Source organism: Gallinula chloropus (genome assembly GCF_964237585.1).
Source record: "Gallinula chloropus genome assembly, chromosome: 2".
In the NCBI taxonomy this organism is placed as follows: domain Eukaryota; kingdom Metazoa; phylum Chordata; class Aves; order Gruiformes; family Rallidae; genus Gallinula; species Gallinula chloropus.
In genome coordinates this window covers 137,136,760-137,151,292 of record NC_140086.1, presented here as the reverse complement: position 1 = coordinate 137,151,292, position 14,533 = coordinate 137,136,760, and the positions used below count along the sequence as shown (strand labels likewise).

At 43.2% G+C, this 14,533-nt stretch overlaps 1 protein-coding gene across 1 annotated transcript in view; it reads left to right on the top strand.

The window, feature by feature from the left end:
• DYNC1I1 (dynein cytoplasmic 1 intermediate chain 1) overlaps window positions 1-14,533 on the top strand; it is a gene marked incomplete at its 3' end in the record, with an annotated part of 189,441 nt that overhangs the window by 86,493 nt on the left and 88,415 nt on the right. The window lies entirely within an intron of this gene.

The following is a 14,533-nucleotide window of genomic DNA, read 5'->3' as shown; positions in this document are numbered from 1 at the left end:
CTCCTACACAGCAGATTTTCCCTGTGTTGTGGTATTCATGCAGCAAAGAGCTGTACTTCTGAAGGGTTTCTTGTTTAAGCTCTTTCATGCTTCTTGCCTTGGAGACTTCTTTTAGACTTGTAGCCAAGAGGAGGTCAGGAAGTGCTCTGTGCTGCAGCTTCTTTTTTTGTATATGTTTCTATGTGGTTCTCCACAGATCCGTGGAACACATTCCCTTCCATCTCTCTCCCTTTCAGAGTAGTTTATGTTTCATTATTTGCAGATGGAAAAATGACAACTTGACAAACAGGGGAGGATCTTTTTATTTAAATCATCGTCTTCTTTCAGGCTTCCATGTAATGTAATGGGGTAATATTGAGAATGCAAAACCCGATTGGATTTTATTTGCCCAGTGTGTGAAAAACAAATTTCCGTGCACATTTCCCTGTGAGGTTATTTTTAGCTGTCATTCTGCTAATGGAATTTGCCCGTCTTCATGACTTTCCATTTTGGCCAAACTCCTGATGCATTTACCGATGCCTTCACTGCTTTTTACTTTAGGGGCCCAAGTCTGGCTTTATAACATCTGTATTTCCATCTTTTGTACTTCTTTTTTCATTGCTAAGCATACAGAGAAACAAGCAGGGATAAATGAAATCTTGAAAAAGTCACTAAGAATTCAGCAGCCCGAACCATCCCATCTAACCCAAGACACACAAGCTCCATTCCCCAGCCTTGTTTATTCTTTTCCGACCATGATTTACAGCCAAAACACACTGGCCGTGCTTGCTCCTTATATCCCAGTCGCAAAACCAGGAAAGACTTTTCCTGAACTGAACAGTGCTGTTAAGTCCTTGTCAAACAGTTTCAGATTCATTTAGCTGTGAGCACAGAGTTAATCAGGTTTCACAAAGGTCTGGGTGTGATCTCAGTCATGTGATGAGCTCTAAAAAGTGGTGGCATTTGAAGGCAATGTCCTGCCTGCTGTCTGTGCCATGCTGCTTCTCTGGTACTTCTTTCCCCGCGATTACATTTCAGTGCTGTGGGGAAAAGCACTGATGGCGTGAGGCTGTCAGCCAGAACAGATTCAGAATGTTTCAGTGGCAAAAATAACTGGTGGGGCAGGATGGGGCAAGCTCAGGAAAGACCCATCCTCAGGGTAGAGTCACCAGCTCAGGGAATCACAGACAGGCACCAGATGGCATTGCCTGACCATTACACCTCCACCTTCCCCCTTCTCTGGGCTGCCCATGCAAGATGGCTTCTACTTCCCTCCCCTAAAGGTTGGCTGAGGCGCACTACAACCCACCTGGCTGATCTGCTTGTGCCTAAAGGCCAACCTGTTCTGTAATGCAGTAATCAGGAGCAGCAAGGCTGTAGCTGCATCACAGCAGTGGCATTGGCAGGGCTGAGCTCAGGGGCTTTTAATTAAAGAGGACATCCATCAGGCTTTCTGCACTACTGGCCCTCAAGCACAGTGGATGGTGTGACCACTGCACTTACTATTTCATTTTACTTTTGTGTCCACCGTAAGAGATGTGGTACACCCAGAGGTCTCTTTCAGCATCCCAGTTTTCTAGCATAGGAAGTGAGCTTTGAAGTGATTGTGTTCATGAAAGCTAGCAATTACTCCATAGCAGCATATGCTGTCATAAGTCTGTACCAAGAGCCAGGAGCAAACCTTGAAACTCTCCTCTATCCTGTGTTATCAGAATAAGTGTTTTTACAGAAATTGATGTCATGGAATCAAAACAAAATGCTTCTTTTTTGTCTGTGTTTTGCTCTAAATCATGGTTGTTACTGCAGCATAACAGAGTTCTGCTGTTATCTTCCACCTTCTCCCCCCAAAAATCAACCCATAAAAAAACCTGTCAGGATTTTGGCCACCTGGTTATAGTTAGTTTCTTATTTTAAAATAGCTTTCAAAATAGATCAGACATTACACCGTTAAAAACAATTTTCCCTGTAGGTATTGAATATCAGACAGGGCTTGTAGTAATAACTGATAGGTATCTAGAATAATCTTCAGTATGGACTGAGACTACAAAGATCTGTCAATCACTGCATTTAACTTTAAACACAGATGATTTGAATTCATGTTAGCAGCATGAGGAAGTCAAAAAGATGGAATGGTGCTGTCGGAGAAAAGATGATAGGATTACCTCTGCTGTTAGCCTTTCCTGCTACTTGTTTGAGATACTAAATCACGGTGAAGTTTATGAAAAAGGCTACAACGGGGGTTTCTAACTCTTCATTCCTGCTGGGATTTTCCTATTATAAATCTGCTGTCAGAAATAAGTGCTTTACTTGTGGCTTAATTTTATGCAGGCACAAACACCTTGGTTCAACACGTTTTGCCAGAGACAGTCTTGACTGTCTTAATGCAACAGAGTCCTCATTAACAGGGACCCATGAAAAGGAAAAATGCACACATGCTCTTTTGTCGTTGGTCATTCCTGAGCAGTCCGATGAAAACCGAAATAAAACATAAATCCCGAGGTGGTGTGGAGCTGGTGTGGAAACACGAGTGTTTGAATCACACAGCTTATGTGAATTATCCATCTTGAAGAACATTACACTTCACCTTTTGAATGAAGTTTCATTAATGTGGTGGAAAAGCTCACAGTTTCTATTTGTTCTGCTGTGGCTGCTGAATTTAGCCCTACCCCCAGCGCTCACCCCCAAAGCAAACACCTCTGTTGTGGTGATTTTTTCCTTTTTTTATCTAACTACATGACAGTACAGGCGACTAAGACAATTGTTTCTAAGCTCATCAGACTTGCTTGGTCAGTTCTTTCTCCATGCAGGGGCCATCCAGATAGATTGGCAGTACTTTGCTGGCCCCATGATGCATTTGTCCCATTCATTTGGAGTTCTGCATGCAAAAACAAAAAGTCAGGATCAGGCCTCAAAAGCGATAAATGCCTGTTTGCATACTTCCTCCTCAATCTGGCACTGTCTGGTGTACTGGGCTGTCTTCCAAACATGCACCAAATAGATTGGCCACTGGTGTCTGTTACCTTGTTCTCAGGACATGGATGTGAAATTTGTCTTCAGGCATTCAGTACTAGAAGGATGACTTTTAAGTTGTTTGTCCCATCTAAAAGAAATTCTTAGCCTGAATTCACAGGAGAGGGAATCTCAGAACACAGGAAAAGTGATCTTGTCATTTCTGTGATGAAACACATCCTTACCCCCAGCCCAGTGTGTGCTTCTGTGTTGCATTAATAACAGACTTTTAAATCCTCACTCAACCAAAACTGCATCCCTAAGGCAGTGGCAGCATTTGTCAGGCCCTGAAGGAATCCCTTCTTCATGCAGTGCTGTGGAATTTCAGATTTCAAAATACAGTTTTGTTCCAGGTTGAAAGAAGACTCGAATGTACTGAAACACCACCTTAAGTATAATTTTGCTTTATTTTCCAGTCTAGTCATTCAACACATATATGTTTTAACAACACTTAAATATTTACCTTTCATTTGCTTCACCTCAAATTTTAAATTAGTCTAAAAGTAAAAAAAATACAAGTACTTTTTTTATGGAAAGCCCCCAAAAATCCATTCAGAAAATGTGAAAACAAGCCGTGTTTATATTGCCAGAACTGCCTCTTCATCTTCCTTCTTTTAATCTTCCCCACTTCCACAAAGGACTGGTATTTTATAGAGCTGCACCTTTCTGATGGGATATGGCTCCAGCGTTGCCGGCTTTTGTGACTGGCTGTAGATGGAACAGTCAACTGATGAAACACAATGTGCTTTGAATTATCTCGGCAAAACGCTTCGCTTGCGGTAAAATCATTGGCATGTATGCACATTGTGCTTCCTCAGATCAGGGTGACAGCCTCATTGCTGGCTGGCTTGTGGCATCCCAAGTTAACACGTGTAAACTTCGCAGCTGTGAGCTGTGTTGCAACCAGAAGGATGTAGGGGCTGAAGCCAGCAGCTTCTTTCTTTTGGTTTCCTCTAAGAAAAACCAAAAGTCCATGCAGAGATGCTTCTCCAGGTGAAGGACTGTGAGGGAGCATAGCCCAGTTTATTTTAGCTCTGTTTTCCCAAGGTTTTCTTGACTTAATGCCTCTGTGTGTATGGCAGACATCTCCTGAAAGCTGGCTGAAGAGAGTGTCTTACAGTGTTTTGGGAGAAAAGGGGGGATTTTGATTTACAGGCAGCCTGTTGTACAGTACTTCAAAGCATCCACTTTCCAAAGTGTGACAGATAAGAAGTAGCCACAGAAATTACCTTCCTGATGAGTCTGAACTGTGAGGTGGGGAAAGGGAAGCACGTTCCTGTGAGAGGCTGCAGTGAGGTTTGGTCTTCCTGGGTACCCCAAATGTGGATGCAGTCTGACTGTTTAGACATCTGAAGCTGCTGAAGTCTGTTGAGCTTAAGCACAGAAAGACAGAACTGATCCTCTGAGCTGCAGTGGGTAAGCTGGGTTTTAACCATAGCAGTGGGGAACTTGGGGAGCAGGAGCTGGTTTTAGGCTGGTGGGTTTTTTAAATTAGTGTCTTATAACCCCAGTTCTCAGAAAAACCTTGAAGTGTTCACCTGAGAATCCAAATCAGAGGGCATTTCTGTGTCAAACAGGTATCTGCAGGTGGGTATGGCTCTCGGCGTGCATAAACCCCCAGATTGCAAGTAGGGGATTTTTGATATCTGCTTCAGGAAGACCGATGCCAGGGAGGCTGGAGAGCGGCCAGGAGGAAGGAAGAGGCCTTCCTGGGAGGGCGGGAGACTTTGAAGCATGACCCCGAGCAGAACCGGGGTGGGAACTGTGAGAGTGGAGAGGGGGGGCAGGCGGAGTGGGCAGTGGGGTGCAGGGCTGTGGAGGAAGGCATGGGAAGGCAGGGGTCAGGGAGGAGGGCGTGTGGACAGGGAGGCTCCCAGTGCAGGGACAGCGGTGCCTGGAGCAGGGTGCTCACCAGGCAGGTTGAAACGAGCAGTTGGGGGAAAACGGCCCTGTTGTCTAACAGCTGGTTTGACATAATGAAGGCTGAGCCATGATCACATGCCCCAGGGGCAAGAAGCAGCTGAAGCATCAGCCTAGGAATCAGGAGACCAGTTTTATACCATCATCTGCAGGTCCTCAGGAGTGACTTTGGGCAAGCAGATGATGTGCTTGTGCCTTGGTTTCCCCAACACCAAAAGGCATTGCTCACCTCGATACCCCAAAAACTGAGTGACTAGAAGAGGAAGCTTCTCCTTTCCCAGTGCACTAGGACAAAACCAGTGAAATTAAAATATGGCAAGTTCAAAACTGTCAGAGGGAATTCCTTTTTCACATGCACTGATGCAAATCAGGGCTAATGCCAGTGACTAAGGTGAACTGGCGTCAGTGGGAAACAAATTAAGTGGGGTCTGTTTGGTGCCCGGATAAGTAATAAGCACACATTCGTAGGGCCCTGACCCAGCTATTCTTCTCTAGTTTAATTTTTTAATAAAACAATTTTTTGCCTGCTTTTTTAAAGGCAAATGTTGAAATGAACCTTTGCTCATGTAAAATGCATTTGCTATATGACTAATTATTTTTAAAGTGCTGAGCGAAGTATATGCATGTGTGTGTCAGGGAGACAAAGAGAGGGAGCCTTTGTGTATTTACTGTGGTAATTGTTTATGAATATAGTTGTTTTTTCCAATTATCCCTGTAATACATCAGCAGTCTTGTCTCCACTTCTCTCTGATGAGGTTTGTGCATAAATGTGGGGCTTTGTGCTCTCAGATATTTCAGTTACAAAAGTATATGCTGCATCTTAAGCATTGATCTCTATTCATAAACTGCCACAGGAAAGAGAGAGAGGGAGATATGTGGGAAAAAAATAGCCTTAAAAGTTAAACCATGGTCATTCAAACAACTGTGTGCCCATACATTTCAGGGCCTTGGAGTGAAACGTTGTATCATATCCAAAAAAACAAAGGAGAAACTCTGAAGGGCCAAAGCTGATGCTCATGTCTCCAGGAGAAGCTAAGGCCAGAGTCAGGACCTAAAACATACTAGTGTGGCTTCACTGATGGAGACACAGTTTGGAAATGGAGAATTGTTCCACAATAGCAAGGTTTTGTAATTTTACTCAAGCAAAAACGCGGTGGAAAATAGGAGAGGTGGCCTGTGGAGTATAAAGCCATTTGTGCTTGGAATAAATGAGTCTACAAGTGAAGTCCCAGCCCCTATATGTCAGCAGGAAAAATCCCACAGACTGGGTCTACAATGTACTTAAGGTTTTAAGTACCTAGTGCCCAGCTGAGGGAACGGTCTTCTGTGACTGACCTCCAAATCAGGCACCGTGTAAATGCCAGATAGATCATCTGTGTGTGTGTGTGCATTTAATATGAAAGCAGCTTTTGTTTTACAATTGCTCCTAGTGCCATAGGTTGTGGGGACTGGTTTTCATTAACATACTTACGCTTTTGTGATTTAACACTAATACATGATCTGAGTATTTGAAAATTACTTGAGCAGGCCCAATCCACAGTCTGCCACGTGTCTCAGTGCCCTTTCCTAGCACGAGAGTCGTTTCACACTGCTGGCACAACGTGATTCCTTCCAGCAGCACAGCAGGAAGAAATCTTTACACATTTCAGAGGCTGTGAAAACCTGCATGGTTTAGCAACCCTTTCTTCATCCACAGAAATGAAGGGTCTCCGTCACTTTATTCCTCAAGGGTTACACCACCACAGTTATGCTGTAGCAGGGTATTTTAAATTTATGCTGTTTGGTTTTGGAGCTGGAGCTCTGTAAATGCTGCTGTAAGGCTTCTGCTGTTGGACCATTATTTCATGTTGGCATTTTTATTTGAAGGCCCAACCATGGCCAAGAAAAGGAAACTTCTGTATTTTTCTTTTCGTGTTGCATCTTCCAACTGGAATATTTTCAAGCACAATAGAATTGAACATGAGCTCTGGGGAGGGAGGAAGAGGAGAAAAGGGAATAGGCTAGAAGAGATGATGGCTCCAATGGGGTACTCTGCAGTTTAGTTCTCTGGGGAATGAAAAATGCTTTCAACCAGTGTGATGTTGCAACAGTCCAAAAGAGGAGAGAAAAATCCATGTCTGGTCTAGACCGACCAGAAACTAAAAACAAGGGACACTTTGAATTCTGAGACTCTCACCACAACTGAAAACTGTGCTCAGGCCAAGTAACTGGAAAATCAGTTTCTTGGGTTAGAGAAATGCTTCCCTGAAGAATCAGAGGCAGCTTTCCATTTTAATTGGTAAAGAAATTACTATATTCTGAAGCGTTGAGTCTAACACTTGAACCAATGCAAAGGTTTGCAATCAGGGCTGTGAAGACCTTTGGGTAATTTCATATGGAGCTTAGTGAAATGCAACAGTAAAACTTCTTATTTTTTTTTTTTTTGTGACATTATCCTGCCATTTGGCTGTGATAGTCTATCATTTGTCACAAAATGGAAAAATAAAATCTGTCTTCATAATGTACCAGAAAGAAGTCTGACTGCAAACACCAGTCAGGAAGAGGCATAGAGACTGGAGCTGAGTGGTGAAACCTTAGAACAGGAGATGGTTATGATAAATCATATACCAGGAGACCTGAGAATCCCTCAACCAGGAGTAATTGAATGTGGTAATTGTTAAGGAGAGCTTTAAAAAGAAATGTTGAGTAAAAATTACTTACGGGGTGCTTGTTTTAAGAGGGAAGTGTAGTAAATTTCAGGACAAATTTTTAAGTGGCAATAGTACAGGCATTGCCTATGCTGTAGGCAAAATAAATTTTCTGAACTAAATGACTCCTCTCAGTCAGTCAGGCTACAGTGTTTGTTTTCAGGGTGAAATATGGATTTCGTTCCTTGCCACTGGTACAAGGATGGCTGAAGCCTGAGAGGGGGACTCTAGGGATCTGGTTGAAATGCCCAGCAATACCACCTGCTCATTGTGGGATGAGGGGTGAACTGCAGATATTTACACTGCAGAACAAGGTTTAGGATCAGAAAGCCTTTTTGGGATCTGACAATACATGAGTATTATTTCATATTGCAAGAAAAAAGGAAATTGAAGGGTTTTTTCCTCTCAGCCCTGCACTTTTAAAACTGGTATATTTTTCACTGGTCTGCTCACTGTGGAAGGTGTTAGGCTAAATATGTTAATCCCAGGGAAAAATGCCCTGCAATCTTCTGGATTAAAATGATACCTAAGTGCCAAACATTATCTATATTATTTCATGATTAAATTTTAAAACAATATTTCCTTCAAAAAGGTTCAGTCGATATACTTGAGTCTCGTAAACATAATGTGACTCATACAGCCTATATTTTATCACTGTGTGAAGCCTCTCTTTTACAATTACAAAAGAGCAACACAGCACTTCAAGATAACAAAAAAAGCCAAGGGAGTTTGAAGATGCTGGCCACTCCACGCTCATAATGCTGTGATTTATTCTTGCCCTTGCGGAACTGCAAAGATACAGGCAGACCATTATTTTTCAGATGATTAAAAAAGGTGTAATGGGAACTGGAGGAAGAATGTCTCATGCTCCTGTTCAAGTCCCATCAGCCATTTAATAGTTCCAGACATTCATTCATCAAATTTTACCCTTTATTTTCCTAATGTTCCCTTTTTATCTGACAGCCTTTACAAAGCATGACTTCTTTGTTACTAGGTCATAAGGACAAGATGATGTGTTTGGAACATGCCATATCAGGGATGGGGAACTTCAGAAGGATGACCTGGAACTTTTTTATGTTCTTGCAATGGATAGTTGAGTATCTTTCTGGGTAGGGGGTAGAGATACCTTGCACTCGTATGACTCTTGCATGCAAATATGCTTGCAAGCTCAGGCTCACTCACGTGAAATTCTCATCTGAAATTTGTTGCCTGCAGCACAGGGCTTTGGACAAGGTCTGTTCACTTCTGGTTTTTTCAGCATTCAGCAGTGAGCAGTCTTCCCTGCTTTGGCTAACTGAAAGACATTTTAGGAGGCAGCTGCCTATTGCCAAGAAGAGCCCGCATGCAAGAATATTTCCATCTGGGATGACTAACATGTGCCCAGTGTATGTCTAGTCTCACATCCCACTCTACAAACAAAATCTACTGATGAATTAATTCTCTTCTTGCTTCAAAGGGAAGTCAAAAGATGAAAGTGAAAAACTGGACATATTTCAAAAAATTACATTATATGAAAAATAGGTCATCCAGCCAGATTACAAATCACAGATTTTCAAAAATGTGACATGTCAAATGGTCCCATTTGAAGAAGTATGTGTTTCCTTGCTTGTTGCATATTTTGCTAGTGATGGAAAGATATATTCAAAAAGGATAGTGTTTTAACTCCTTCTCAGGACAATGCCAACAATATTTAACTTGTTTAATCCAGGTTTATGTCAGTATCACACGATGCATCTCCCTTTGCCCAGTTTGTAATTCTGCCGTAACAGAAACAGCAGAATTCATTTGAACTGTTGTACATGTAAAAGTGATGCAACAGTTTCTGGTATTTCACAGTGTCAAATATCAGGTCTGCCTCTTGTGAAGACACTTATTGAATACATCACATGCACGGCTGATCCTTCTCGTGCACTAAAGGAATGTCAATGCTGATATAAAGCCCTATATAATAATCCGTTGGCTTCTCATGTATCAGTGACTCAGGCAATGAAATATATAATTGTGATGCTAATTGAACTGCTATTTTAAAGATATGTCTTTAATAAAGGGATTGTTGGTAGCTACCCAGCATTAAAAACAGAACTGTCAGTCTAATGCTGTATAACTGTCAATACTTAGAACAATACGCAGAAGCTGCAACTTCTTAGCTAGTCTCAGAGGTGCAGGTCTGAGGAGGTGTAAATCCTCCACCCAAGATGAATGCACAACACGCTGCATGCTGTTTAACTGGTGGTACATGTATTAGTGGAGCAGAGGCCTTTAATTACATAAATCTTCAAAAAAATTAGCTGCTTAGAAACTGTTTGAGCAGTACCAGTGCTAACTGCTTAAAACTGTCGATCCAAAACTCAGCCAACAAAGAAAATGTTTACCCAAGCAAAACAGTATTCATCTCAAGAATTAAAACCCTAAGCCAGTGTCATGTGCAGTCCTCTCAGATGTAATTATTGTATTCTAGTTTGTACTGAATGTGCCCGGTATGTTTTTCCATGCCGTAAAAATAAATACAGTGATTCATAACTCTGGAAAGTCCAAGTAGGTAATAAATAGTCCAGCTCTGTAGAAATGTGGGGTCTGACTTTCTGAGGTCATCTGTGCTCTCACTGAACATTTCATCCAATTCAGCACATCTGGACATTTGTCCTGCAAGTGCCAGGGGCTCAGCCACGTGGTTACAGGGCTTCCCCCTCCATTTAATGCGATTGCAGAGCGGTGATCCATCCTCGTGGATGCCAAGGCAAGGCCGGGCACAGAGCAGGCTCACTGGAGCTAGTACTTAGGCAGCGGTCATAAGTTAGCAATTTACACACAGACTGAACAAAACCAGGTTTGTAGGGAGAGATCATGCTTTTTGTTAGAGCAACTACTGTAGTTTGAGAAAGAAGGCAAGCTTTGAGACAGACAAGATCCCTTCTGGTCTGGAAGAGAAGCAGGGTTGCTCAAAGCTCAGTACAAGCTCTGCTTTTACTTCATCGTGTTAAAGCACTGATAGGACTGATTGGCCACCTCCTAGAGCCAGGAGAGTCAGCAAACTTGTGAGTTAAGAAGAATCGGTATTTGATCCAGCTATGTCAGTCTATACACCTGGCTCCACCAGCTTCAGCAGACAAACATTGTTAACCTAAGCATTTAATGACCATTTCCATTGAGAAACTGTTTATTTACAGTAGAAGGCAGGGTGTCCTTAGTGGGCAGGACTCAAGGCTGAAACTCTGCAGCCAACCCTCTATTCTTCACTCAGCTGCTGGTCTACTGATTGATCTACAATAAGTGGGCCTATGTCCATCAGCTTCTGCATGGTAAATGGGAATGAAACTGATCTCCTTGCAAAGTCCTTTCAGATCTACAAAGGACCAGTGTTGCACAGAAGCTATACACTTCTTCATTAGTAGCTTGTTTTCATGTGGTTCCTTTAATAGACATTTGTGTTCTGATTGAAATCTTCTGAACAGGGTGTAATACTACTGGTGCTAGTAGCAACTGTGTTAGCCGACGTGACTAGAAGACTCCTATTTCTATGATGTTAACAATTAAAAAGTTAAATCTCCAAACTTCTCAGTGTCAGATAGGCTCTAAAATAGGGAAAGGCTATGTGTGTTTGGGAACTACAGGAGTGTCTTCATCTCCCTGGACAGTCACCGTGATGGCACATCCATGATGAGTAGGCACATGTGAAGCAAGTAACCATGTAGATACTCACAGATTCTTCAATAAATGTACAATTCATGGGCTTTTTTTCACATTTAAGTAAAACACAAGAAAATGAATGCTGAAGCATTCCCCATTGTTCTGTAATGTATGTGTATGTGCACAGTATGATGTACACGTGTATAGCCATGCTTCAGCACAGCACCAAACTTATGTACTATGAATACGTGTAAGTATGCAGACATGGGCACGGTATAAAAAAAGTTAACTGCAGCAAATAAACATTCAGGTCATTAAGCCAGGTAACATTGGCTATGCCAGAATGCAGGTTTCCTGGACATCCTAAATTAGCCATTTTGAATATGTATGATGATACAGTTTTAATTACATGATGACGTCTGGGGTTTTTTTCCCTAAGAGGTCCCTGTTTCAGGCAGCCAATGAGGAGTCATTTTTTTTAACCCTTCTGGATTTTAGCTTCTTCTATGCGGTGCTCTGACCTCAGGTCTCAAGTTAATGCACACATTCTATGCATTACACTGAACACAGGAATCACTTTCCAAGCTTTTGTTTCTCTGCTGCCCCCAAGACAGTATCTTAATGTGCCCCAAATCCCAAACCTCTGCAACACATCTGTGCAGGGTGAGAGTATTATTATCGTCATAGTATTATCGCTATCACGCAGAAACACTGAAGCACTGGGAGGAAAAGGACAAAAATGTTGGAATGACAGCTTTCAGCCAGTGCTGAAAGAGAGATGTGGGAGTTTCTGCACGCGTAGCATTTCCCTCATGCTTTCTCCACTCCAAGCACAGGCCCAGTTGACTTCAGCTCTCAGCACTTCTGCATGGCAGGCCCCAGGTGTCTCTTGTTGAGCACCCAGAAAATGAGGCCAAGCACTCAAGAGGGAGGAAATTCCAGAATGATGTCATCATGCCTACACAGGGGGGGGCTGCAGGGGGGGAGGGGGCAGGGAAGGTAGCTAATCGTGCCCAGGCAATCCAAATTCTGGCATTTGCTAACATTTTAGCCTTTGGCTCACAACCATATCGCTTTTTCAGATGATTTTTTCTATCCATGTAGATACATTTCTCCGTAAATAAATAAGGACATCTGAACTGTGTCTAACCTGTTAAAAACTCTTGCACTGCCTTCCCAGTAAAACTAATTTATTGATATGTGTACCTTGGAAAAAGAAGCATGGCATGTGTTGTAATCATCTTTACTTATTTTTCCTGCTGCAATTAAATCTGGGGAAAGCTAGGGAAGCTTGGTTTTGACTGTTCCCAGAAGAAGGAGGGAAGTAAAGAAGATCTACCTTAATAGATACTGAAGTATCAACACACCCTTCTGCTCCAACGTGCCTCAGCCATTCATTCCTTCCCTGTTTTAGAAGCAGGAACAGGCAATAGGCAGGCAAACAACTTGGCACCCAAAATCTGAGGCATCAAGGACTTCTAGGGGACAGGGACAAATTTAGTTCAGTCTGAAAACTCCCCACTAAATCTCAAGCGTTACATTTGCTACGTTGCCTCTATCCGTTAGCAACTCAGGCATTAAGAAGCATAGCACGATGCCTTAAAAATCCCAAGATTCTCGATTAAATGCTGGCTTATTTTTTGGTTAGCTTCCTGCGAGTTTTCTGAAACCATTCCCTTTTTGAAACTTCCCTGCACGAGCAGGCAGGTTGGAAACAGGTTAAAAATGGAAGCTGAAATCCATATGTAAACAGCTGGCTCCAAGAGCTGGCGCTCTAGGGAATGAAAACTTGTAATGCAAGACTCACAAAACTCTTGTGGGAGTTGACTTAATTAGGTATCTACCATAAGCGTGCCTGTGTGCATATATCTGTACAGCGTTGTGATCCTATCTTGCGTGTGCATATGGACCTGAGGTTAGCACGGTATTCACTCCCTGCTGCGCCGGTCACTCCTCTCTCTTCTCACACTTCTCATCTGTTCTTTGAAACTGGGAGTGCCTCCCTCTTTCATGCATCCCCATCTCCACTAGTGCCACAAACCGATGGTGGAGGGGCCTTTTTATTTACCCCTCTTGCATGCATAAAGCGGGTGAGCTTTTCTCCCTGACTCTGCTGATGGCATCAGATGTTATCTACCTTTCAGTGGACAAAGCATTGGAATTTGGCATTCACCCTGCCAAACTGAAACACCCTGGCTTGCTCTCTAAAAGCTCTTCTCTATAGCCCTTGTATATAGGATACCTAGGGGTATGTAACTGCCATGGGAGGCATTGTAAGTACCCTACCTTTGCCCCACTGCAAGTGACTGTTTCCTCTCATGGTCTGAAGGATCCCTGATGAAAGGGTGGCGTTAGTTAGTAGTGATTTTAATTCTGGAAATGCTTCCCCATCTCTGCTGGTTTCCTTCCCCCTTCCTCCTTGCTGATGAATGGGGAGCCAAGCTTTCCCTCTCCTCGCTGCAGTCACTAGCAGTAACAGAAGCAGATCTTATACTGAGATTTCCTCTTTTCCCCAAGAGGGAAAAGTCTGTCTGTCCATGCTGAGACCCTTCCTTACCTATGTGGCTAAGCCATGCTCTCTTCAGCCCAGATCATAGAATCACAGAATACCCTGAGTTGGAAGGGACCCATAGGGATCATCAAGTCCAATCCCTGTCAGCTAGCAACATGCATTCTCTGGGCTTTTGGGGGAAGAAGTGCTAGGGTAGGCAACGTGGTGGGAATAGTATAGTGCCTGTTACGTTACTGAAAACAAAATACAGATGCGTGTTACTGTTGGCTGAATGCAAACTGTCAGCACCAACATGTCCCCAGGAAGCCAGGACTGATTGCAGCCAGCCTGCACAGGAAAAGGTGCCAGTAGCTGAGCAGCTGGAGAAGCATGAGATGTTGCCCACTTCCAGGCCATGTTAACGTGCCGGTGTCAGAGCAGGGAGCGTGCCTGGAGAAGTGCCATGTCACAAGGATCTGTGTGGTGACAGGCGGATTGCTCAGAAAGCCCCGAAGGAACTGCAGCGGTTTTGCTGACAGCTGAGTGCCCCAGGGCTGGGACAACAGGCATTCTCTTATGCAATGGACCGACCCAGGGCACCAGTGGTCCTTGCTATGCCTTGATGTTATGTCAAGCTCCAGAATAATTCCTCCATAGGCCACAGATTTGCTCACTCTAATTGTTGATTACTGTAACTCACTTTTAGGAGCAGGTCTATTTTCAGCTTCCATAGCTCACTGAATCTAGAAGGCTGAGCGTCCTCTCCCCTCTCATGAGTGTGAGTGGTTTGGGTGCCAGCCCTGGGCAGTGGAGAGTGAAT